The 23,403-nt window shown below is 39.7% G+C and overlaps 1 protein-coding gene across 9 annotated transcripts in view; it reads left to right on the forward strand.

Annotated features, from left to right (window-relative positions):
* Positions 1 to 23,403, forward strand: part of tanc2b (tetratricopeptide repeat, ankyrin repeat and coiled-coil containing 2b) — a 185,195-nt gene that overhangs the window by 9,269 nt on the left and 152,523 nt on the right. For 8 of the 9 annotated variants that reach the window (XM_034107605.2, XM_034107607.2, XM_034107606.2 and 5 more), the window contains exon 1: positions 18,175 to 18,287. The exons of the other annotated variant lie outside the window; for it this stretch is intronic. The gene's annotated coding sequence lies outside the window, so the exon portion shown is untranslated. Of the gene's footprint in view, positions 1 to 18,174; positions 18,288 to 23,403 lie in introns of those variants that run through there. 9 annotated transcript variants of the gene reach the window in all.

Raw genomic sequence — 23,403 nt, forward strand, 5'->3', positions numbered from 1 at the left:
ACTGAATCCAGTGCCCAGAAGCAACACATTTGTTTAAATGAACTAAAGCTAAGTGAAGTTTCTCTTGCTCTGCACAACGTCAGTATGGAGCCCTGTAATGCTACGTGGCACAGTATCACTGCAGGCTATTTTTAAGAACCATTGTATTTTGACTTAGACCAAGATGGTTTTACTCAAGCTACGCACACTTGAACATTTCAAAAAGAAAAGTGCATTCAGATCAAAAAGATATACTCAGTTTTCTCTGTTCCACCAAATGTCAGATTACCGACCATGATGCTTGCAGCTGCATGGCTTTGTCCTTTACAAATGAGCACTCTAGCTGTACTGTGGGATCGACAGTAATGTGGGAGCACTTACTGTAATGTCAACATAATGCAGTTTTAAAGATCCTGTATTTCTGTGTATATGGATAATATTCAGTTTGAGATGCTGTTCAAGATGCATGAAGTCCTTCTCTTATGATGTGAAAAGAATAATTGCCTTGTTGATAGAGTCCATACACAACACCAAGCATGGCTAGTTTCAGTTAGTAGCTTTCTTCAACAGTGTTTTTAAGGTTGAGGAGTGGTCTACTGCCTGGCCTCCTGTCAACAAAATGTATTCTTGTTGAGGCATGAGAGTTCATTGTGTTAGCACTCAGAACATAGAGTCCTTCTGAGTCTGTCTAAAAATAATCCATACCACCTCTGCCCAAACTAGACGCCGAGGGGCAATAATAAAGAGGCGCTGCGCTGCATAGGGCAATGCGTAAACATGCAAACATGCAACATTGTACAGAGCTGTCATTTCTCTGCAATACGCTCTGGAAGAGTTAAGATATAAATAACTAAATATGAAGTCATTCTGGCTACTGTTATACTTTGGTACTCCTATGTTAACATGGCAGCTTGTATTATTGTTTGACAAGCAAAAGCCAACGCTTAACTGGTCTATCAGTTATATTCTACTTCTACTCAATGTATGTGCTTTTAATCGGGTAAATATTTACTTTTTTTTATTAAAAAATAAAAATGAAATCCTCTCTCTCTTTCAAACTATGTACAAAATGTAGGCTACTGATAAGTGAAATACTAACTTTCCTTACCTGCCCTTTGTTGGTTTTCAAACCAAGGCAAGTCTTTAATCCTGGTGACTCTTCATATTTCTTAGCATATTTTAAAGCTGCTGCTTGATTGGCTAAGCATTATTACAGTCATATTTGAAGTTTTTTGTTATTCTAAATCTCAAGAATAATTCTGATAGATTATAATTTATGTTGCTGCTGAGAATCTTGAACCATTCACATCATAATTTAGATACATAACGTTTTTTCACAAACCAAATCTATATAGTAGCTAAAGCGGTCAAATAAATATAGTTATCGGCTATCAAAATGTTGTTGGAGCTGCTTAGTGACTTTTACTTACTTTTGAAGATCTATTAACTTTGTTGCTCTGCCTTGAACTCCAATGTATTTTTTGATTTGTCTTTTTTAATTAATGTATTTTTCTGGAACACAAGATCAGAAGGAAGCATATCTGATACAGTGAGTGCCAGCCTTCCCTCAAGGTCAGGGTCAGCCTGTCTCACAGTGGGCGACAGGAAGCCGGAGGGACTGCCATCTCTAAACGCCTAATGAGTCTCTAATTGAGATCCAGCTGAAAACCCCACAGAGTGTTAATGCCACTCCCAAGGCAGCTATATATAGTATGTTCCCTTTTTTAGCTGAGAAGACATAGGAGGCCCTTATATATACATTTGTAACATAGAGTGACAGAGGTAATTGGAGGTAAGGAACCAGTGGTTGATTAGTGAAATCCTCATTGTGTCACATATAACGCACATGCAATTATACATCATCGGTATCTTAACAGTGAGGTTATATTCTTTCGGCTGGGTTGGTGTTTTTGTCTTCTTTCTCTGTTTGACTGTTGGCAAGATTACAGACGCACTACTGGCCAGAATGTGATACAACTTGGTGAACGGGTGTGGCCCAGGCCAAAGAAGAACCCATAACATTTAGGAGGCAATCAGAATCAAGTTGGATTCATGAAATATGTTTTACTCTGATTAATATTGTGATTCAGGGCATTGAACTTCAACCACCTGAAAAAAAAATCCCGTAAAGTCCAAGCAACACCATCTCTGTAGCATCCATGTTGTTTCCACATTATACATTCAAACCCATGAACACATAGAAGTTGGAAGAACAGTTTGGCAACTGGAGAATTGCCACCATCCAGGGAGCATGTGAATCGGCGCGTTCACACCAAGTACTTTTCCCACAAAGGTTCCTGAGAACTCTTTAGTTCTCATGAACTAAGTACAGATCGCGTTCACACCGCTGACGTCATTTCTTCTTCTTCTTCTTCTTCTTCTTCTTCTTCTTCTTCTTCTTCTTCTTCTTCTTCTTCTTCTTCTTCTTCTTCTTCTTCTTCTTCTTCTTCTTCTTCTTCTTCTTCTTCTTCTTCTTCTTCTTCTTCTTCTTCTTCTTCTTCTTCTTCTTCTTCTTCTTCTTCTTCTTCTTCTTCTTCTGGGAGTTTGACGGGGCGTGGTTTGCATTCCGCCCAGCCAATCAGACGCAGGAACCTTTTTCTCCCACGAAAGTCCCTGCTCTCTAGCAGGGACTGAAAAGGGGGTAAAAAAGGTTCTCTAGAACTAATTTAGTTCCTGGGACTTTTTGGTGTGAACGCAACTAAATCGTAGTTCTCAGGAACCTTTGTGGGAAAAGTACTTGGTGTGAACGCACCTCATGCCTCATTGGCCTTGCCGGAGGTCTTTACTCTCCGACTGCCATTAACTAACCATGCTCTTTCATTAATCTTTTGGGCTCGACAGTTCTTGTGCCTGCTGCATCTCTGGGATTTCCACATAAAGAGAAAGAGAGAAACACATTTAACTTGAGGCTTCACTACCATATTAGCTGCAGTATTCAGGGCTGAGTACTGTTTCCCCTCTTCCATGAGATGTAACTGCTATAATGAGATGAATTATAAGAAAGGGGCTAGTCTTTAGCCGCTTTCACACCGCAGGACTTGCGGTACTTTAGTGCCGGCACTAAAGTAACACTAAAGTACCACGGCACTAAATCCGCCAGGGGGCTAGTGCCAATCGCATTCACACCGCAGTACTTTCCCTGAGGCACAATTACGCTGACGTCACTTCGTCTTCTTCTTCTCTGGGTTTACTGGCAGGCCGCAAAACCACTTCACGGCGAGTACAACAAAAAAACGAGAGAAGAAGAACTACACGGGGGGGAGGGGGTATAAAGCCCATCCGCTGTATGAGGCGTTTGTTTACTTTCCGACCTCAGACATGATGGAGTTCATAAGGGTAATTTACAAATAAAATACCCCATTATAACAATGGACTTTATCTTTATGTATTTATTATATATTACCCCCTCAGGCTGATTTTGGAAAAGGACATCAACCCTTGTTTGGTGTTTTTCCCTTATTTATCTAAAACAAATGACATGATAAATTACTTGTGTTTATGTGTGTAAGACTTGTGTTTCTGATAAATTCAACCACCGACACCTGTCTGCTCTCACATTCTTCTATTCTGCAAATTTGGGGTGGGACACAATAAATAAAGCTTCGCCAGTTTGTTTGTTTTATTGCACAGTCAAGACATAACAATAACGGCATCATGCTGTTCCAGGTGTGTCGTATGCATGTAAATTGAAGTTAAATAACAGTGTGAAATGTAAAATAAAGTGTAAGTAGTTTCAAAACAATGTAACAGTGGCAATATATATAGCAGCAGACACGCCTTAGTGCAAGTTAGGTGTCAGTATTAAAAAACAGTGGCAATATATATATATATAATAACAATAGAAAATCGTTACCACTCTTATTATTGTGGTCTTTAATTTTGTTATAGTCCTGCCTGAGTTTCTTTATTTTTACCCGGCATCCGTGTGCACTGTGCACGATTCCCAGCTCAAGTTGCGAACATCGCTCAAAACATTTGGAGTTGGGAACTGCTTTCTGTAGAAGCTGCTGCATCCCGTCCTTGGAGTAAATTGCCAGAAGCGCCTACACTTCCTCCTCATTCCACCTCTCCGGTGTTGTAGTACGTGTTGTCATAACTGCTTTAAAGTACAAAAAAACGACTCGCTCAGGTGTGGATGTGGTTTTGTAGCGAGGAAAAAAATGGCTGCCTAACAAAACAAATTCAGAGTCTAACGGGGCGTGGTTTGCAATTCGCCCAGCCAATAGAAATAGAATAGAAATTGGCACTCTTTTGTCACCAGGTTCGTACCACCTCTCTAGCAGGGACTAAAAAGTACCAAAAGAGTTCCAAAAGAGTTCCCGGCACTGAGTAGTCCCGGCGGTGTGAACGCGACATTATTGGTACTAACGGAACTAAAGAACTAAAGTACCAGGGAAAGTCCTGCGGTGTGAACGCGGCTTTTGGGAATACTTTAAACCAGCTCCCTAGCCATATATCCAATTCTCTAGGCTTTGAAGGCTCCAGCCCTTCTGCCAGGGCAGCTCTGAGACTGTATTTGCCTAAATGTTTCATTCATCTTGATCAACACTGAATAAGCATGTGCTGAAAATAGCAGTGGCTTTAGAGAAACTGCAGACTTTGTAATGCTTTGTTGAATGTAGACTAGCAGATGGCAAGTGTTTGTTAAGAATGTTAGTTTTGTATAAAGGGAATCCTTGTTAGTTCAGTTTGTTTGTATGCTTGTATAAATGCTCGACACATTGCCATTTAAATGTGTACCTGCCACTTAAAGCTCAGTCACCTATCAGCCTGCTGCTGATTTTTGACTTCTTGTTTTTCAACAGCTTTTACTGAATTTGGCTCGCCAACACATTTCTGCATGCATGTAACGGAGAGCTTTTTTTAAAGCCTATTTCTGTTCACTCTGCACATGGCAACATAAGCTAATACATATACAAATGATTTTCCTCATTTAGGGCCCAGGATTAAAAAGACACCTGTGCTTACAGGATGCTGAGACAGGGGAAAACAGAATGCTACATTGGTTTGAGAGCAAAGGCCAGCCTGTCACATTGGAAATTGCATTTTGGTCGTAGAAGAGTAATGGAACAAACGGCTCAGCAGTACTTACACGCCTATATTAGAGGAAATGTCTTGAGCCCACCGATGAGAAGATCTGTTTTAGAAGTTGTACCTAATCGACACCTCTGCTAGAGTAGTTTCCAATTTGCTTAAAATGAACAGTTAGAAAGTACTACATAACCAAAGCTTTATTTATATCACTTTTTAAGACAATGATACAAAGGGCTTCACTAACGCACACAACAAATATTCAATACAACAGAAATAGCAGTATTGTAGTGCCTACAAATGTAATTATGGTAGATAATGAGTTATGGTCCATAATAAATACATTCATAAGTAAAACAATTGGGTATTGAACTTGATTTCACTGAGTATCTCCAATCCTCTAGTTGCCTTTTGATCTTATATTTACAGCAAAGCAGATATGTTTTAATGATCACAATTGTAGATGAGTCTTCCTTTTTCATGTAACTATTTGGTCTGCCGTGCCATGCGTTTTCTTTCCCAGACTTTTGGCAAATAGAAATGATGATCAAGGGAGAACTCAAACACCTTTCTCCGAGCCGGAGTCTGGTCTTAGAAGTACAATTCTTCTGAGAAACTATTTCTCAAACTGGTGTAAAAGAGTGTTAGACAGAGCAGTGGTTTCTTCATGATGGGAAGCAGCACACTTTATCCAGCCTGAAAAATGTCAAACATGGACTGCCAGACTTTACACAGAGGCATTTGTATTCCATGAAAGCTTAAACACTCATGGCCACTGAGAAGGAGATGAGAGGGGAAGCTTAAATGCCATATTTATCAGTGAAGTGGGGAATCGGGACTCAACGCATAATTTGTTTTGATCTTATTTTTGGCCTTTTCAGTTAATAATACAGAAACCCAGTGGACAAAGGAGAATTAGACATTTCGCAACATGATTAAGACTTGAATGGGCTGAGATTTCAATGGATGTTCTTTTTTTCAAATCAAATTGTATGCCAGCTTTTTTTTGGCAATCCATATCGTTATAAGCCAGACAAATAGCACAGGGAGGCATTTTGCCCTTGCTTCTCTTCTAATCATTGTCCGCTGGGCGGACAGCTGCCCGGCCTTTGTGACCCTTCTAGCTTCAAGGGAAGTCGACCTTGGAAAATGTTGCATGTCTCTGTTTTTAACCTCTAAACATAAGCTATCTTCTCCATTTCATCATTTCACACACACATAAAAGACTGCATTCCCAAATCTTTTCAGACATGTTTACTTTTGAGTAAATGAATACAACATGATGTGTGTTTAACTGAGGAGAAGACTTTTCATTAAAAGATCAGTGTAAGGAATTTCACAAGCGTTTTATTCAATTCAAATAAAAAAAACAAATGTTGCCCCAAGCAAGGCTTAACACAATGCATTTTAAATTTCCCTTCCGATTCTGCAAAGACCCAAATAAAAAATATCAAACTGATAGAAATAGCGATATGACTTTGTCACTACTTCACATTATTGTTGCTGTAACTTATTTAGATTCTCATTGGTTGGCTCAGCTTAATTAATGTGTTGGCAACTCTGAGTGAAATTCAGATTAAGTCTTATAAAGTGTTCCCTACAGTGAGCAATGGGGAAACTATAATTAGAAAAATGAAAAAAGTATAGAGGCCATGTGACGCCCTTGGGGAAACTTGATTATTGTGTCGCTGTTCTGTCTGAAGACTTCTTTTGTGCAGAAATGCCATTCTGCTTCCTTTCAAAACTAATGTCTTAGTTGTCATTGGTTGAATTACTCTTGGAGACGTTTATTTGCTGGTGTTTGTTAACAAATACTGGAACATTATTCTCATAGCTTAATTTTAAACCAAGCAACATCCTCTTTCAGACTTTGTGGCCTAATTAATGCTCTATAGGGCAACTTAACTGCCAGTTGTGTTTATGTAATTAGCTGCAAACCTGAACATATATATCACTGGTCCAGTTAACAATCTTTGTAAAGTTTATTTTGGAAAATTATTTGTTTTTATTGCAAAGTTTATTAACAGGATAAAGGAGAATATGAGAGATACACTGGACGACAAGATAGTTTTCACAAATGAACACCAATTTAATGATTACTGAAGCATAACTACTGTTGCCAGAAGTAAAAAGCTAACGTTAGGCTACAAGCAAACTTTACCATGATTGTATGACCTCAACATCACCATAACTAAAACAAAGGCACCAGGTATTTGCCATGATGACGTAAAGTTGTCTCATTTAGTCACTTGTTAGCGACTGGCATTTAAAAGAAACTTCAAAACTTCAAAATTCACAAGTGTGGTATTCGCTAATGCATTTTATGTTGTAGCATCAAATGTTAAAATCTCTTAACCACAGGTCCTTTCATTAGATATAACCAAACACCCAATTAGAAAACCCATCAACTTTTACAGGGGTACAACAATGCTAACTAATATCTCGGTTTTAGGACTCGTTCCTGCAGCACTCTATAGTCTCCTATTCTTTGTTGTTTATCACTTGACTCCCACATAGAAATGTCTGTCTCCCCTCTTCCCCCCACTTAATGACATAATGACACATTTGGTCAGAGTGTTTAGGGACTGCATAGCTCTACATCACAAAACTCTGAAAGCAGCACTTTATGTCAGATCCTCCCCCTAAAAGAAACTGTCCACTGTTCCAGTCTACGCCTCAACAACCAGCATGTGTAGCTACCCCAAATGGCGTTGTTTGTTTGTGTTCTCTGTTGGAAAAAGATCATCAACAGTGAACGGAGCGAACAGTGACAGTCCACTGCATTGACTTACCACGCCACAGTGAGCCGGATGTCAAATTGCGACTGCCACTTCTGCTGTGTGTCAATACAAGGCTCTTTCAGTCCATTGCAAGCTTTTAGTTAAAGGTTTGTTTTTTCTGTCACTGTGGTTGCCTTTGTAGAAAACTGTTTGGTGTGCCCTCTGGAGAGGGATCGGGACTGTGGCTCAGTCCAGCGAAATGTAGCGCCTCACTGCCCTGAAAGACGGATTTAGGAGAGCTGCCTGCTATCTACTCATGGTGAGTCATCTCTTAAGTTTCATGCCACTTGAACCAGTGCAGCAAAGCCGGGAACTCTTTTCACCTTTTGATGCATCACACCAAGGTCATCATGGGAAATCACAATAGATTCATTGTGAACTTGTGTTTGGCAAGTGGGCCTACTGTAGGACAAGAATACATTTACATTCTTTAACATTCTTTTTCTGAAGAGCACATTTGTTGTTTGTTGGGGGATCCTGATGCATGCTTTGATAAACATGCATTTTTCAGTTTGTTTCTATAAATATATGTTTGTTTTTCATTGCTAACCCCCTAACATGAATACAGTAGCTAATCAGCCTTTAGTAATCGAGTTGCCATCTTTTTTAAATAATGTTTTGGTCCGTTTAGATCAGGATTTGAGACGATTCCATCTGTGCAGTTTATCTTCTATTATAGGAAAATAATTATGGTCCTTGAAATGGTTTAAACATGACAAATAAACTAGGGATGCACAATATTGGTTTTTTGAAACCGATACCGATAACTTCCTGCTTCTCAAGACCGATACCGATAACCGATAATAATATAATATATATATTAAATGTACCTGTAGTTTTTGCACACCTGGTGGTAAAAAAAAGACTAGTAGTGAGCAAATGATATGAGCATTACTACTATAAACAAAACAAAGCCAAGAACGGTTTTGACTCTTCAAAGTGACCATATTTATTTTCCCAAATAAATATAATTGAGTCAATCAGTCAATGTCAATGACAATGTGTTTCCCTGAACAATGAGTGAACAATGAGTGGTCCATATTAAGAAATGGAAACAACTATTACTCTGGCAAACTTCTTGCCTTTTTCAAAAGCCTCGTCGATAGGTAAAAGCCCCGGTGCCTTTGCAGCTGGCTTTGGATTCGCCGCTATTTTAGCAGCGCAGGCGTCTTCGTACGCTTTTAACACACCATCGTAGCAATGGCGATGTTTCAGGTGACTGATCAGGTTGGAAGTATTATAGCTCGTTGCCTTTTTCCCTCCTCGTGGAACTTCTGCATTGCATTTGTTAATACAAATAGCAAGAACTATCTAACTCTGAAACTTTGAAATAGTCCCATACTACCAACGACATGTTTGTTTACTGTCCTGGCTTCACGGCCGCACACCATTTACGTCACAGCCAGGCGTGAGTTAGGGAGCGCTGGATTTGTGAAAAACTCCCCTCTTCCTAAACCACTAATACCACAGTACTGGCAAAACGGGAGGAGCCGAGTGAAAAACAAGCGCCGCTCATCCCAATCCACCCACACCGCAGTATTTTTCTTTTTTTTACCCAAAAAATATATTGTATATTATCGGGGCTATTAATACTTTTATCGGGTTTATCGGGATGACGTCATAATTCCTAATATCGGACCGATAATTATTGGCCCGATAATTATCGTGCACCACTAAAATAAACCAAGTTCTACATGGGGTAACTTGCAAGACTTGTCTTAAATATAACATATTCATGTTTAAATACTGTATTTAATCAAACAAAGCTAAGTATGATGGACGAGAAATCACTTTTTTTCATTGTTTAAGATACTTTAGATTTCAAAATAGACTTTTCTCGTAACATACGACTGACCTAATGACCTGACATCCCAGTAACTACTTCACTTTGGAGAGTCGAGCTTTTACTTAAAAGTGATGCATCTTTTTGGGAGAGGAGAGTTTCACTGCAGAATTCTGAGCTGTTTGTCTAGGAAAACTCTTCCATCAGAAAATAGATTCATGTTTCCCATTTCAACTTTCATTGTGAATTTTCGCAATCTGTGCAGTGGAGATGCTGTCATCTCTTCCAGGAGCTGTCTGTCCAAAACAGTCTTATTTTTAAGTCCCGAGTACTGATCGATGTGCTGGCTTCGGGCTTTATGTAATTACTCTCTGACTGGTCAGCCATGAAATTGTTGTTTGGCTCTGAAATGGATCCAAAGGAAGCAATTTTAAAGAAAGGCCTTCTGGTGCTGCCATAATCAGAATGATTATGCCAGCACCAGGAGTTGGTAAGATAAGTTCCTTGGCCAATAAATATATGGATTTAAAATCTGAGAGAGAGCGCTGCAGTCTCATTACCAGGGTTTAAGGGATGACACTACAGGTGAACAGAGTTACACAGGTTAATGTGTGTAGCGTAGGATCAAGCTAGGTTCAAAACTATTTGTTTAATTTGTTGACATATTAAAATGATTTTTTACATAGGGAAATCAGAATATCTCTTCTGTATCTCCATAAAACTGAAAATACTACATTTACTGAGAAAAAGGCTGTTAAACATATTTTGAGTAGGGTAAACAATTATATGAATACATATATAACCATCAAAGTTTATTAATTTTTTATATTTACGCAATTGTTGCACAAGAAGTTGTCTTAAATGTCAAGTTCAAACATGCTAATGAGACATTATGTAATGCTCCGGGCCAGTGGAATTTTATTATCACTGCCCCCCCCCCACCATTGTAACCACTGGCCTGGAGCATTCATCCAAAAAAATTGACTAATAATGAAGAAAATTAACACATTGGTTGCAATAGTAATTTATGTATAAACTACTTGTACTACAACATTTGAATCATCAGTTCTTGCTCATTTTCCTCAATTGTTCATATTTGGTTAAAATAATTATATTGTGGTCATTGTTAAAAAAATTACTACTATTATCATTATTATGAGTAGCCTATATTATTATTTGTATAATGCGCTTTCTGCCTTCCTGTCATTAGGAGTTAGAAATGTAATGGCTCTAGCCTAGATTAGAACCTTCATTATCCTAAACTGCTGGGACATTTCCCTATAGCCAATATACCTTTATATTGTCTACTCTTCACTTACTTGTCTGCATAGGTCGGCATTGATGTACAGAGCCAACAAAAGACCTTGTTTATATTGGCATCATATCGAAGCCAACTCCATCGATCAAGCCAGTGTGACTGAAACTTTCTCTCCCTCTTCTTCATACTCACTGTCACTCTCCTTTAACTCTTCCGGTGACATTCTTTTATTTGAAGATTGTTTTTTTTGCCCGGCGCTTGGCCGGTTACCGCTGGTATTAAAAACATTTGGCGAATGGTTAGGTGGCGCGAAAGTCTGTAGTGAAGGAGCATGCTGCGCTCTGCAGCAAACAGCTGTTTGCTTTTCACCCAACAACGACAACCACCTCACAAAACGCTATGTTGTACCATTAATAAACTAAACAATTTAACTAAATTGCTAGTCAAAATACCAATACCACAGGACCATTTTTCTTTTTTAAAGCAATATTTTTAGTGGCCCGAGCGGGCAAGTGGAAAGTAAGTTATGCTGGCCCCGGTTGTTTATATAGTGCTTCCGGGCCAGCGGGCCATTTATAATGTCGAGCCCTCCACATTTTTATACACATTGTATTAATATCAACACCTAAATCAGGGATCACCAACTACATTTGTCCAAGGGCCGAAATGTAACCAATAGACACTATTGCGGGCCAGCGATTTTTATATAGCCCAGAATTGTATAAATAGTATTCAGATTACTTTTGGAATACTTTTTCCATAACAGATGGGTATGTTTTGGTGAACAGGAGACACTTAATTTACTGTTTTAATGGCTTATCAAGAACTCAAACACAACATCTTGGTGTCATTCTGGACAGCTCTCTCATCTGCACCCACATAAAAAACATCACCCTGACTGCATTCTTTGTACTGTCTTAAAACCTTTCCTTGGAATATGTTATGAATTGTAAGGTGTCCTTGGGTGCTTTGAAAGCCGCCCCTAAATAAAATGAATTATCATTATTATGTATTATCTGAAACGATGTAATAACTTTTAAAACTTTTTCCAGTCACTTGCCCCATGCATTCAGCAGCAGCAGGCCATTCACTTTGATTTTATCCCGTTATGAAATGTCATCATTTAGACAATAAAGAATTGATACATAAACGTTATCTTGCACATTTTATCCAACCATCTCCGTTTCTAACTTTCAATATATTTTAAAAGTGATCTCTCTCTCTCATCTGCGTGCGGGGGCTGGGCCTCACAGACACGCTGCATCTCTCTCTCGCTCACAGACATGCTGCAGCGCTGTGCAGTGTGCACACAGTTCTGCCGGTAATGAATATTACATTTTGTGAGGAAACTTTTCCACCAATAATTCCAATAAGTATTCCAAAATGTATTCACTTCAGGTTTACGAAAGTAACTGTAATCAGATTACTCGTTTTTCAAATGTAACGCCAGCTGAATACAGTTAGCCTACTTGATTTTTGTATTCTGATTACATAACGCCGTTATGTATTCCGTTACAACCCAACCCTGCTTCTAGGCTACTGTCCCGCAGCTCCTGCCTCTCTGTTGGACTCTGTCGCAGCGGGGCTACTGCTGTGGTGCGGAGCGCATTAACCAGACTCTTCACAACGAAGGATCACTTCTTCTTCTTCAGGGGAGGGAAGGTTTCGCAGTACCAGTCTACTGTCCCGCAGCTGCTGCCTCTCTGTTGGACTCCGGTAACTGCACCTTACTCACGAGACGTTGTAAACAAAGAAATGGGTGGGGGGCGAACGCAGTAACCACTCCGCCAACGCCACAGTCACCCGTCGTGCGGGCCGGATGAGAATGTCTGGCGGGCCGGATGTGGCCAGCGGGCCACCAGTTGGTGGTCACTGGACCTAAATGATTATCTTGGATTGTTTTTTTTCCACTAGTCTTTAAGAAAACATTCAAATTTTGACATATCTGTTTTTGCTCGTAGTGTCTTAACATTAATCCACATGCATTGTTCGTAGTCTGTTTCATGTTGTTTGTCGGAAGATGAACAGCTTCTGTCAGCTGTTGATGGGAGGTGTGCAGCTCGCAGGCTGCAGAGAGGTATGCACAGTGACAGTCTCTGGCTCACATGTATGCAGCTGTGTCCTGCGAGATGCGGGCCGGCAAATGGAGTGGAAGAGTAGTCCCATTAAACCCGGGCTCTCCTCTGAGGAGGAGGCTAACAGCTCTGAACGCTGTGCCTCTCGCTCCCTGGCAGAAAGTGCTGACACAAATTTCCGTCTGACTAAAATGCCTTCTGACCGCATGACACTGGCTCTTTTCTTCCTCTGAGATTCCACGGCCGTAATGCCGGGGCTACACAAAAGAGACACAGTCTGAGAGTGCTGCTTAGGGGGTGGCATAAAATATAATCATACAATAAACTGACTCAAAGGTCTGCATTACTCACATTTTATAGGGTGAGGAAGGAATTTCTTGTTTGTGCAGTTAATTGGTTTATATTCGTGAAACCTCCTTTTTCATCTCATGCACGTTACACATCCGGGAAACAGATTAATTATGTTCTGCGAGCCTCTCTGTGGAGTTGTCTCTTTTCAACCAGCTTCACATATACCATATATTTTCACAGATGCACAATGTAATTCACAAGTGTCCTGCTGCTGCACCAGAGCAACATGCCTTGTCCCTTTGACATGCAGGGGAATGTGTCAGTTTGTGATTGACCGGGCCATGGCTCCTGTGTTGGTCAGTGATGCAGAGATGAAACATGACAGTGTCTCCATGCACAGCATAGTAGTCCTACAATTGTGCATGTCATCAAAAGTAATTTGCTGTTAACCTCTGGAAACTTTTAGCGGTTGTGGTTTGCATTATTTTTTCAAACAAAGACGAGCTGTAGTCACTCATTTCTACATGCCTCCTGTCACAGCTGCATTTATAGGCTTTCTTCCAATAGTATTAGTCATGCTTTGACCAATACGATTGCTGCAGGCTGTAAATTTGTGCTCATGGCTCGAGGGAACTATGATGAGAGTGATCAGTGCTGTCAAGTTGTTGAAGGGGATCTGCGGAAGATGGTTGCTCCTCAGTGGGGGTGTGTGGGTGGTTTAGCTACAGCCCACAGCTACTGAAGGGGAGCTGTGTCAAATCTGACACACTGAAACCCACAAACACCAACACTGACAGCCAGTTGTGACGAAACCAATTTACAGGCAAGAGATATTCTGTTTGAAATGTGGGGGAGCTGTCCTCCCCGGCTTGATCTAGATGCCTTCGTTCTTGAGTCATCCATGTATGGTGGTATGTAGGCTAGTTCCTCTTTGGGCTTTGCTAGGACTTGAGTCACACATCTGCCCTAAGATGTAGAGCAGATTAAAGAATAGTTTATTTTGAGAAGTAGCTGGAACATGCAGGTATGATGTACTTTGCTTTGTTTTAAAGACATAACAGAGGCTGAAGACTTGGATCACTTAATTTCTTTAAAGATAGATTGATAAAATCTAAGGAATCAGAACTCTGATTGTTCAAAGGGGCTTGTGAAGTTTTCTCCTGTTTCATGCGAAACAGTCAGACTTGGCTTGGTACACGCGTGACACATAATAAAACTCTTACCCCCCAAAGACCTGGCTCAATTCCTGGTAGGGCTACCTCTGGTTTAGTCATGCATTCCAGCTGCCGCTGTTGGGTGTCAGTGAGGGATTGTGTTTGTTTGTCACTGCACTCCAGTGTAATCGTAGAGGGTTTATTGTTGTACTTATTTGAGAATAATATGCACAAACTTGAATATCGCAAAAAACTATATTTATTTGAGATAAAAAAAACAGATATTAAATTGAATTCCTTTCTGACATTTTGCTCCTTTCAGTAATCTGCTAATCTGCAACAAAATTCTTCTTAAATTAGAAACGGTTATTATGTGTTTGTGTCAATAAAAGTGCATTGTTCTACTTCAAAATGTTGCCGGACAGCTGATTTTATTTCGGCATCACTTCCTCCTCTGGTATTCACACTCATCTTGTCATAATTCCCCTCCATAGTAATACAACAGTATTGGTCTAATAATGTGTCCTTTCTGACCAATGAGATTATGCCTTATGTCTGGAGCACTTTCTGATTAGCCAGAGAGTTAATGCCATGGCAACATATCGAACAAAGTTGGAATATAATGAAATGTGTTGCTAATGTATTTAATGCAGTCTTTTGTAATATGTTTATTGTGAAGGTTTGCATAGAGATAGCAATACAATACAAAATCATGTTGTGCAGCTCTAATCCCTGTGAGCAAATAGTGCCTGGTAACAGTATATGATTCAAACCTCAAACAATGCCGCTTAGTTTAAAAAGAAGTGCTCTGTGTTTTCTGGATGAATGCTTATAGCTACAAGCTGGTCTAATTGTCATGCAAGTTATAAAACATTAAAGGCTGGTGGTTAAGAAGCTGCATTTCTTGGCTTTGGAGTTGCTTGAGATGGGAGGCATAGCATTGCTCTTTCAGGGGGAAGCATTGAATTGTGTACATGAAAGGGCTTCGAGAAGCTTTTCATTATGCTGTTTGTCATATGAGGAACTCAGTCGGCAGCACCATTTTGGAGTAAGACTGCATATGACAAAAGCCATGAGTGGAGAAGGCTATTTGAGATATTTGCAATTTTGCCAACGAACATTCAGTGCCTCATAACTTTATGATTGCTTTTGCTCAATAGGAGGCAAATATGTTCAACAGGCCTCAAATCGTCCAACTTAAAGCCATCTCATTATTAATAATGCTGCCTGGCTTCCAGCGGTCCCTGTAATGGCCCTCAAAGTCCACACTGGCTAGCCAGGCTCCCTGCACAGGAAATGAAAGGCACAGAAATCAGTGTGTGCTAATGTACGGTTTAATAAGTAACACAGCGTGAACAGCAAGAGGAAATCAAATCTGCATTATCGTTTAGACTGAGATTAACTACAATTTCCGTCATATTTTTCATTTCATTTCATTTTCATTTTTATTTGTCCCGCTCATGGTACCATGGTACCAAATGTACAATAATTGCCACAAAACATGACTCTACCATTGAGCGAAAAGGAGCAGGGAGAAGAATAAAATCTTATGTGACCTGCCCCTTTCTAAAAAAAACTAATACAAATAGATGGTCTGCCCTTCATAATAATATTTTTTCACAGCCAAACATAACAGTATCTTAGGATACTAAGAGAAACACAAAAAAAAAAACTTATTTCCCACTTGACGGTTAACGGAAAGAAATAAAACAACACCAAAACATCACACGTATAAGGAAAAGAAAAGTGCAACACCCTCATCTGAGTCCTACTGTACTGGAGAAGAAGGTGGAAAGCGACGCATGATGATGATAAATAACAACAATAACAATGGCAATGGGACCCGCAAATACAGAGGAGACATCACATCAAAGACATCAAAAACATGAAGGACCAGAGTACATAGACTTATTCATATTCTGCTTCATATAGTCCCATCTTTCTTAATTTATACAACTTCTTTAACTGAAAAATACATATACAATTCTTTAGATCCTTGTGTTGAGAATTCCACAATTGTACACCAACTACCAAAATACACATTTGTTTAAGAGTAGTCCTTGCATATGGATGCTTAAAATTTAATTTCCTTCTGTGGTCTTCCTTGTCCGATCCAAAAACAAACAACTGTTGTAAATATGCTGGTAACATTCTGCTTTTTGCCCTGAGCAATACTGATAATGTCTGCAGCTCAGCTATGTCTTTGAGTTTCAAGAGTCCTGACTTAAAAAACATGTTGGTGTGTTCTCTTGAGTCAGCTTTATGAATTATTCTTACTGCCCTTTTCTGTAATATTGACAATGGCTTTATGTTGCTCATATACGTGTTGCCCCACACTTCTATACAATAAATGAAAAATGGCAAAATGAGTGAACAGTACAACATCCTCAATGCCTTGTAATCTAGCAAATACTTTGCCTTGTTTAGAACAGAAATATTCCTAGACACTTTGGTTTTAAAACATTGAGTGAAATTCAATTAAGTCTTATAAAGTGTTCCCTACAGTGAGCAATGGGGAAACTATAATTAGAAAAATGAAAAAAGTATAGAGGCCATGTGACGCCCTTGGGGAAACTTGATTATTGTGTCGCTGTTCTGTCTGAAGACTTCTTTTGTGCAGAAATGCCATTCTGCTTCCTTTCAAAACTAATGTCTTAGTTGTCATTGGTTGAATTACTCTTGGAGACGTTTATTTGCTGGTGTTTGTTAACAAATACTGGAACATTATTCTCATAGCTTAATTTTAAACCAAGCAACATCCTCTTTCAGACTTTGTGGCCTAATTAATGCTCTATAGGGCAACTTAACTGCCGTTGTGTTTATGTAATTAGCTGCAAACCTGAACATATATATCACTGGTCCAGTTAACAATCTTTGTAAGTTTATTTTGGAAAATTATTTGTTTTTATTGCAAAGTTTATTAACAGGATAAAGGAGAATATGAGAGATACACTGGACGACAGATAGTTTTCACAAATGAACACCAATTTAATGATTACTGAAGCATAACTACTGTTGCCAGAAGTAAAAAGCTAACGTTAGGCTACAAGCAAACTTTACCATGATTGTATGACCTCAACATCACATAACTAAAACAAAGGCACCAGGTATTTGCCATGATGACGTAAAGTTGTCTCATTTAGTCACTTGTTAGCGACTGGCATTTAAAAGAAACTTCAAAACTTCAAAATTCACAAGTGTGGTATTCGCTAATGCATTTATGTTGTAGCATCAAATGTTAAAATCTCTTAACCACAGGTCCTTTCATTAGATATAACCAAACACCCAATTAGAAAACCCATCAACTTTTACAGGGGTACAACAATGCTAACTAATATCTCGGTTTTAGGACTCGTTCCTGCAGCACTCTATAGTCTCCTATTCTTTGTTGTTTATCACTTGACTCCCACATAGAAATGTCTGTCTCCCCTCTTCCCCCCACTTAATGACATAATGACACATTTGGTCAGAGTGTTTAGGGACTGCATAGCTCTACATCACAAAACTCTGAAAGCAGCACTTTATGTCAGATCCTCCCCCTAAAAGAAACTGTCCACTGTTCCAGTCTACGCCTCAACAACCAGCATGTGTAGCTACCCCAAATGGCGTTGTTTGTTTGTGTTCTCTGTTGGAAAAAGATCATCAACAGTGAACGGAGCGAACAGTGACAGTCCACTGCATTGACTTACCACGCCACAGTGAGCCGGATGTCAAATTGCGACTGCCACTTCTGCTGTGTGTCAATACAAGGCTCTTTCAGTCCATTGCAAGCTTTTAGTTAAAGGTTTGTTTTTTCTGTCACTGTGGTTGCCTTTGTAGAAAACTGTTTGGTGTGCCCTCTGGAGAGGGATCGGGACTGTGGCTCAGTCCAGCGAAATGTAGCGCCTCACTGCCCTGAAAGACGGATTTAGGAGAGCTGCCTGCTATCTACTCATGGTGAGTCATCTCTTAAGTTTCATGCCACTTGAACCAGTGCAGCAAAGCCGGGAACTCTTTTCACCTTTTGATGCATCACACCAAGGTCATCATGGGAAATCACAATAGATTCATTGTGAACTTGTGTTTGGCAAGTGGGCCTACTGTAGGACAAGAATACATTTACATTCTTTAACATTCTTTTTCTGAAGAGCACATTTGTTGTTTGTTGGGGGATCCTGATGCATGCTTTGATAAACATGCATTTTTCAGTTTGTTTCTATAAATATATGTTTGTTTTTCATTGCTAACCCCCTAACATGAATACAGTAGCTAATCAGCCTTTAGTAATCGAGTTTGCCATCTTTTTTAAATAATGTTTTGGTCCGTTTAGATCAGGATTTGAGACGATTCCATCTGTGCAGTTTATCTTCTATTATAGGAAAATAATTATGGTCCTTGAAATGGTTTAAACATGACAAATAAACTAGGGATGCACAATATTGGTTTTTTGAAACCGATACCGATAACTTCCTGCTTCTCAAGACCGATACCGATAAACCGATAATAATATAATATATATATTAAATGTACCTGTAGTTTTGCACACCTGGTGGTAAAAAAAGACTAGTAGTGAGCAAATGATAGAGCATTACTACTATAAACAAAACAAAGCCAAGAACGGTTTTGACTCTTCAAAGTGACCATATTTATTTTCCCAAATAAATATAATTGATCAATCAGTCAATGTCAATGACAATGTGTTTTCCCTGAACAATGAGTGAACATGAGTGGTCCATATTAAGAAATGGAAACAACTATTACTCTGGCAACTTCTTGCCTTTTTCAAAAGCCTCGTCGATAGGTAAAAGCCCCGGTGCCTTTGCCAGCTGGCTTTGGATTCGCCGCTATTTTAGCAGCGCAGGCGTCTTCGTACGCTTTTAACACACCATCGTAGCAATGGCGATGTGTTCAGGTGACTGATCAGGTTGGAAGTATTATAGCTCGTTGCCTTTTTCCCTCCTCGTGGAACTTCTGCATTGCATTTGTTAATACAAATAGCAAGAAACTATCTAACTCTGAAACTTTGAAATAGTCCCATACTACCAACGACTGTTTGTTTACTGTCCTGGCTTCACGGCCGCACACCATTTACGTCACAGCAGGCGTGAGTTAGGGAGCGCTGGATTTGTGGAAAAACTCCCCTCTTCCTAAACCACTAATACCACAGTACTGGCAAAACGGAGGAGCCGAGTGAAAAACAAGCGCCGCTCATCCCAATCCACCCACACCGCAGTATTTTTTCTTTTTTTTACCCAAAAAATATATTGTATATTATCGGGGCTATTAATACTTTTATCGGGTTTATCGGGATGACGTCATAATTCCTAATATCGGACCGATAATTATTGGCCCGATAATTATCGTGCACCACTAAAATAAACCAAGTTCTACATGGGGTAACTTGCAAGACTTGTCTAAATATAACATATTCATGTTTAAAATACTGTATTTAATCAAACAAAGCTAAGTATGATGGACGAGAAATCACTTTTTTTCATTGTTTTAAGATACTTTAGATTTCAAAATAGGACTTTTCTCGTAACATACGACTGACCTAATGACCTGACATCCCAGTAACTACTTCACTTTGGAGAGTCGAGCTTTTACTTAAAAGTGATGCATCTTTTTGGGAGAGGAGAGTTTCACTGCAGAATTCTGAGCTGTTTGTCTAGGAAAACTCTTCCATCAGAAAATAGATTCATGTTTCCCATTTCAACTTTCATTGTGAATTTTCGCAATCTGTGCAGTGGAGATGCTGTCATCTCTTCCAGGAGCTGTCTGTCCAAAACAGTCTTATTTTTAAGTCCCGAGTACTGATCGATGTGCTGGCTTCGGGCTTATGTAATTACTCTCTGACTGGTCAGCCATGAAATTGTTGTTTGGCTCTGAAATGGATCCAAAGGAAGCAATTTTAAAGAAAGGCCTTCTGGTGCTGCCATAATCAGAATGATTATGCCAGCACCAGGAGTTGGTAAGATAAGTTCCTTGGCCAATAAATATATGGATTTTAAAATCTGAGAGAGAGCGCTGCAGTCTCATTACCAGGGTTTAAGGGATGACACTACAGGTGAACAGAGTTACACAGGTTAATGTGTGTAGCGTAGGATCAAGCTAGGTTCAAAACTAGTTGTTTAATTTGTTGACATATTAAATGATTTTTTACATAGGGAAATCAGAATATCTCTTCTGTATCTCCATAAAACTGAAAATACTACATTTACTGAGAAAAAGGCTGTTAAACATATTTTGAGTAGGGTAAACAATTATATGAATACATATATAACCATCAAAGTTTATTAATTTTTATATTTACGCAATTGTTGCAACAAGAAGTTGTCTTAAATGTCAAGTTCAAACATGCTAATGAGACATTATGTAATGCTCCGGGCCAGTGGAATTTTATTATCACTGCCCCCCCCCCCACCCTTGTAACCACTGGCCTGGAGCATTCATCCAAAAAATTTACTAATAATGAAGAAAATTAACCACATTGGTTGCAATAGTAATTTATTGTATAAACTACTTGTACTACAACATTTGAATCATCAGTTCTTGCTCATTTTCCTCAATTGTTCATATTTGGTTAAAATAATTATATTGTGGTCATTGTTAAAAAAATTACTACTATTATCATTATTATGAGTAGCCTATATTATTATTTGTATAATGCGCTTTCTGCCTTCCTGTCATTAGGAGTTAGAAATGTAATGGCTCTAGCCTAGATTAGAACCTTCATTATCCTAAACTGCTGGGACATTTCCCTATAGCCAATATACCTTTATATTGTCTACTCTTCACTTACTTGTCTGCATAGGTCGGCATTGATGTACAGAGCCAACAAAAGACCTTGTTTATATTGGCATCATATCGAAGCCAACTCCATCGATCAAGCCAGTGTGACTGAAACTTTCTCTCCCTCTTCTTCATACTCACTGTCACTCTCCTTTAACTCTTCCGGTGACATTCTTTTATTTGAAGATTGTTTTTTTGCCCGGCGCTTGGCCGGTTACCGCTGGTATTAAAAACATTTGGCGAATGGTTAGGTGGCGCGAAAGTCTGTAGTGAAGGAGCATGCTGCGCTCTGCAGCAAACAGCTGTTTGCTTTTCACCCAACAACGACAACCACCTCACAAAACGCTATGTTGTACCATTAATAAACTAAACAATTTAACTAAATTGCTAGTCAAAATACCAATACCACAGGACCATTTTTCTTTTTTAAAGCAATATTTTTAGTGGCCCGAGCGGGCAAGTGGAAAGTAAGTTATGCTGGCCCCGGTTGTTTATATAGTGCTTCCGGGCCAGCGGGCCATTTATAATGTCGAGCCCTCCACATTTTTATACACATTGTATTAATATCAACACCTAAATCAGGGATCACCAACTACATTTGTCCAAGGGCCGAAATGTAACCAATAGACACTATTGCGGGCCAGCGATTTTTATATAGCCCAGAATTGTATAAATAGTATTCAGATTACTTTTGGAATACTTTTTCCATAACAGATGGTATGTTTTGGTGAACAGGAGACACTTAATTACTGTTTTAATGGCTTATCAAGAACTCAAACACAACATCTTGGTGTCATTCTGGACAGCTCTCTCATCTGCACCCACATAAAAAACATCACCCTGACTGCATTCTTTGTACTGTCTTAAAACCTTTCCTTGGAATATGTTATGAATTGTAAGGTGTCCTTGGGTGCTTTGAAAGCCGCCCCTAAATAAAATGAATTATCATTATTATGTATTATCTGAAACGATGTAATAACTTTTAAAACTTTTTCCAGTCACTTGCCCCATGCATTCAGCAGCAGCAGGCCATTCACTTTGATTTTATCCCGTTATGAAATGTCATCATTTAGACAATAAAGAATTGATACATAAACGTTATCTTGCACATTTTATCCAACCATCTCCGTTTCTAACTTTCAATATATTTTAAAAGTGATCTCTCTCTCTCATCTGCGTGCGGGGGCTGGGCCTCACAGACACGCTGCATCTCTCTCTCGCTCACAGACATGCTGCAGCGCTGTGCAGTGTGCACACAGTTCTGCCGGTAATGAATATTACATTTTGTGAGGAAACTTTTCCACCAATAATTCCAATAAGTATTCCAAAATGTATTCACTTCAGGTTTACGAAAGTAACTGTAATCAGATTACTCGTTTTTCAAATGTAACGCCAGCTGAATACAGTTAGCCTACTTGATTTTTGTATTCTGATTACATAACGCCGTTATGTATTCCGTTACAACCCAACCCTGCTTCTAGGCTACTGTCCCGCAGCTCCTGCCTCTCTGTTGGACTCTGTCGCAGCGGGGCTACTGCTGTGGTGCGGAGCGCATTAACCAGACTCTTCACAACGAAGGATCACTTCTTCTTCTTCAGGGGAGGGAAGGTTTCGCAGTACCAGTCTACTGTCCCGCAGCTGCTGCCTCTCTGTTGGACTCCGGTACTGCACCTTACTCACGAGACGTTGTAAACAAAGAAATGGGTGGGGGGCGAACGCAGTAACCACTCCGCCAACGCCACAGTCACCCCGTCGTGCGGGCCGGATGAGAATGTCTGGCGGGCCGGATGTGGCCAGCGGGCCACCAGTTGGTGGTCACTGACCTAAATGATTATCTTGGATGTTTTTTTTCCACTAGTCTTTAAGAAAACATTCAAATTTGACATATCTGTTTTTGCTCGTAGTGTCTTAACATTAATCCACATGCATTGTTCGTAGTCTGTTTCATGTTGTTTGTCGGAAGATGAACAGCTTCTGTCAGCTGTTGATGGGAGTGTGCAGCTCGCAGGCTGCAGAGAGGTATGCACAGTGACAGTCTCTGGCTCACATGTATGCAGCTGTGTCCTGCGAGATGCGGGCCGGCAAATGGAGTGGAAGAGTAGTCCCATTAAACCCGGGCTCTCCTCTGAGGAGGAGGCTAACAGCTCTGAACGCTGGCCTCTCGCTCCCTGGCAGAAAGTGCTGACACAAATTTCCGTCTGACTAAAATGCCTTCTGACCGCATGACACTGGCTCTTTTCTTCCTCTGAGATTCCACGGCCGTAATGCCGGGGCTACACAA

This window comes from Pseudochaenichthys georgianus, chromosome 19 (assembly GCF_902827115.2).
Source record: "Pseudochaenichthys georgianus chromosome 19, fPseGeo1.2, whole genome shotgun sequence".
NCBI lineage: Eukaryota > Metazoa > Chordata > Actinopteri > Perciformes > Channichthyidae > Pseudochaenichthys > Pseudochaenichthys georgianus.